We start from the raw sequence: 4,044 nt of genomic DNA, 5'->3' as shown, positions 1-4,044 counted from the left end.
ATCGGTCCTTCACTTGCGGATCGTTCGCGAGTCGAACTCGCTCTCTTGCCACGCCTTTGACTCATGAACTCGAGTCGGACTCATTCACTGCTGACTTTTTTGAGGATCGTTCGTTCTTCACTCTCTTGCTATTACCCGCAGGGAGCGCTGCAACCGACGGTGCATATTATCATATAGAAAGAAGCGAAGCGTAGCGATTCGTACTACCGGAAAAGTGTCGCTAACCGCTAGGCAATAGAGTCAGCTTACGGGGTGGGGCGCAAGCAAGCGTAGCGAATCACATAGAGTTGCCCCTACCTGCCAGCGCGCAGATAGATAGGGCGGGCGAGCGCAGGGATGGATGTCTGAGCGGTTGAAAGAGTCGGTCTTGAAAACTGAAGTATTGATAGGAATACCGGGGGTTCGAATCCCTCTCCATCCGCGAGGTCATAAGTTCTCTCTTGCCTTATCTATAGATAAGAACGAATCTCCTCGACTCGACTGATATGATGGATGGAATGGGTAGAAGGTTGAGGTTATTGTGTGTTGATTTAGTTAGGACTTTGTCTCCCTTTCGTTATCTTCCGCCCCGGGTGGATGACCTGTGGGAGCTAAGCCAAAGATCTCGGTGTCGTCGTGAGTGGTTGATAAACAACGATTGCAGTTTGATTTAGGGAGTCCCAACCCTGTGAAGCTTAACAGACAAAGAAAACGATAGAGACTTCTGGGTATAGGGTGACGACCTTAATGAATCAAGTATTCAGGTGGCAGAGTTTTGAGCTACATAAGCGCTCAAATTCCGGAATACTTATTGCCCCAAAAATATGATCAACCCCAGGTACATTTATTAGGTTTTGATCTAAGGCTATCCTGGTCTGCAGGACCCAACACAAGTATTCATCCTTTCCAATCTGAAAAAGGTGTTGCCGAAAGCTTACCCTCTTCCACACGGATGCTACAGCCGCTATCACTTTTGCAGGAGGGGAATTACAGAGTTCGCCTCTCGACATCTTGTTTGGTAAGCGGAATTTTGACCCAGGCGCCCTAGTGTTGCCTAACCGTTCGGCCGGAGATGTCGGATGCGAGATCTTTAGCTACTTGTATCAATTTGCCGCAGTGTGCTTAGATACAATGGGCTGGCAGCTGAGGCTTGGCAGGATGGGGGAGTTAATTAAGGTCGAGGGAGCAGGAAAGAGTTTGTTATTCGCTATTGGCTTAGTACGGCCTATACATAATAGGGCCATGACGGTTTTGGCAAGGCCTTGAACTTCATATATCCCTTTTTTACTCAATCCAGAATACCGAGAAAGTCAGATTGAATCATTTTGTCGACCTTTCCTTTGGATTTATTATCATAGGTGGTGTTCGAGATCGCCTCTGTGCGGTGAACGCTCGAATGTAGCTAACATCAGTTTTGTCCTCGCGTGGTTGAAGGAGATACTGCTGCTGGATGGAATGCTTCCGGGGCGCCATGATCCTTCTATCAGGAATAGAATAATCGAGGGCACTGACTGACTGCATCAATCATCGCTCGGTGAGCTATTAATTGCCGCCAATAGCGCTTCGCTTGCATGCAAGGCGGCTAATAAAAGCGCCAGGTAGACGCGCGGAGATGCATTTTGAGTACTGGTGGTACTGGACAAGCTCTAGGGGAATAATCTCTTTCTTATTTCTTTCTTATTTCTTTCCCATGACGACTAGGAACGGGCAAATCAAGAATTTCACTTCGAATTCCGGACCTCAACATCCTGCTGCTCATGGTGTTTCACGATCAGTATTGGAAATGAACGGAGACGTGGTGGAACGTGTGGAACCACATGTTGGATCACTCTAGTGCAGCACGAAGCCGCTGACGCTGAGTAGGCTCCTATGCTGCTAGCACGGTGGAGGTTCCGTAGCGCGTCATGAGCACCGGGCAAAGGGACGGTTGAGCAACTGAAGCGAACCGCCCTACCTTACTTTGGATAAAGATAGAAGGGAGAAGGTTGTGAAGGTGGCCTCGTTATCCACACATCTGGTCGGAGGACCGACCTGGGTTTTCACGAGCGTAGGCGGGTCCTGGAGTGCCCGTCAAGGGCGCTAGCGCATACCCCGGGGTGATCATCACCACCTGCACCTCACATCTCGGCACAGTGGAACGTGTAACCCGCCTGCTGTCCAAGTCAACCACTGAATTTCCTGTAATTCATAGCGCCTAACAGAACGTAGCAGCAAGGGACAACCCACCCATACAGACAGCTTGCGGGGAGGATGGCACTACTGGCAAAGACCGTCTGGCGAAAACGCCGCAGGCGCGAAGCGTGGTGGGCCTGTGCCGGGGGAGCATAGGGAGGAAAGGGAGCCCGGACGGTGGAAGAGCCAGGGGAAGCCGGGTCATTTGACGGAAATGGAAGGTCCGAGCGGCTCATTCATTCTGGAAAAAAGAGGGGGGGGGAGCGAGCCAATGTATCAATGAATAGATACAGTCAACGGTATTAAGACAGCGCTGCCTACACGCGAATTTGCTTCCGAGGTCGAGCAGTCTCAGTTTCACTACAGGATTTTAGAATGAATGCTGGGCTGGGCCACCTCAAATGGCGTGAGCCGCATGCGGGGAGACCCGCACGTACGGTTTTCAGGGGGATCCGGCTGGCCGGCGCCCACCCGACTAGAGGGACTGAGAAATTAATCGAGTACAAAACTTATCTTCAAGCTTTACCTTATTTTGATCGTTTAGAGGGCGATCGCGGAGTCACTGAATGAAGTCCTCCCTCCCTTTCTTTCGGAGGTGCTGACCCGCTGCGAGGCAGATATGACTAAGTGACATATTGAATATGGCGACGACTACAGCATGTCGTAGAAGGAGATAAGAGGTGGAGCCAACGACCCACTAAGACTCACGTATCTACAACTACATTCCCGAGCGGCAGTCAAACGGAGGCGTGAATGCAAGATGCCAGCAGAATGATCGACCGGACAAAGGCTAGGGCAGCTTTCTTCCCACCGCGTCCTTCCTTGTGTGTCGGAGATACAAAGCGAGTGCACCGGAAAAGAAGGGGAACTGAATCGATCTATTCCATGGCGAAGCATCCGAAGCATAACTGCACACTCACACGATCTTTGCCGAGAGATAGGAGCATTCGGTGGAACCGGTGAACTACACTTGCTTCTTGATAGATGTGTGGGACAAAGGGCTCGTGGTACCTGCTGCCCGCCCTTCCTCCGCTTTGATAACCGTGTGAACGGAGAGTGGGCAGAGCAAAAGGGAAGGAGGTCCTCATACGGAGTTGCACACTTGAGCAGTGCGGGAGACTGGAGAATGGGTCGAGTAAACTCCCTTAGGGCCAATTAAATCACAGACGAGGAACTTTTCTTTCTTTTTTTCTTTTTGATTTGAAGGGTATGTTCTCAAAAAAGAAAGGCAGAGGTAAATACTTCGAAGAGGCGGCTCGGTAGGGATGGAATGGTCAATAGTCAAGTCAAGGATGACTTCTTTGTTGGCGAAACGATGGGGGAGAGAAAGCACGCCAGTGATTCTCTGAGCCGGTCTTCATTTCCAACGCATCGGGAAACAGGTCGAGATAGATGACAGCACCTTTTTATCCTCTTCCTTACCGGGAAGGCGCACTTCTCTTCTTCTTCTGGCCTTCGCCTCCTGCCCGGCCCGGAAATAGAACCCAGCCCCCTTTCTGATCCATTCATTTCTGCAAGCAGGCGGGATCCAGAGCTAAGCCCCCCTCCTATTCGAAGCCGGGTGTGGCCTCGCCCTTTTGCTCTTCCTTCGGTTTGGCTCCACGAAGGCGCCGCCTAGACTAGGAGCCCCACTCATATTCAAAAGGCGCCCAGCTTTCAAGACGATGATAATAATTAGTCAACTTTTTCCAATATCATGGAATAGCATGGCCCGGGGCTAAGGTAACTCCAGTGGGAGAGCCGTGTTATGGGTGACCTTATTGCACGGTTCAGAGAGCACTTGTGTATGTGATGCAAGTGAACGTGTACGAAAAAGCTGTCGTAAAGTTTCGTTGTTCGTTCCGTCGTTGACCCTATCTATGTTTCTACGATGGCCCAAGAACACACTCATTC

The 4,044-nt window shown here is 50.6% G+C and overlaps 1 non-coding gene and 1 pseudogene across 1 annotated transcript; one reads left to right on the top strand and one right to left on the bottom strand.

The window, feature by feature from the left end:
* The first annotated feature begins 334 nt into the window (after positions 1-334).
* Positions 335-421, top strand: TRNAS-UGA. Its single transcript has one exon. It is a non-coding gene; the product is annotated as a tRNA-Ser (tRNA).
* Positions 422-2,678: 2,257 nt separating this feature from the next.
* On the bottom strand, positions 2,679-3,765 carry LOC119363356 (annotated as a pseudogene).
* Between the last annotated feature and the right edge of the window lie 279 nt (positions 3,766-4,044).

Source organism: Triticum dicoccoides, chromosome 2B (genome assembly GCF_002162155.2).
Source record: "Triticum dicoccoides isolate Atlit2015 ecotype Zavitan chromosome 2B, WEW_v2.0, whole genome shotgun sequence".
Lineage (NCBI taxonomy): Eukaryota > Viridiplantae > Streptophyta > Magnoliopsida > Poales > Poaceae > Triticum > Triticum dicoccoides.
The sequence above is the reverse complement of the archived record's forward strand: the minus strand, read 5'-3'. Positions and strand labels throughout refer to the sequence as shown.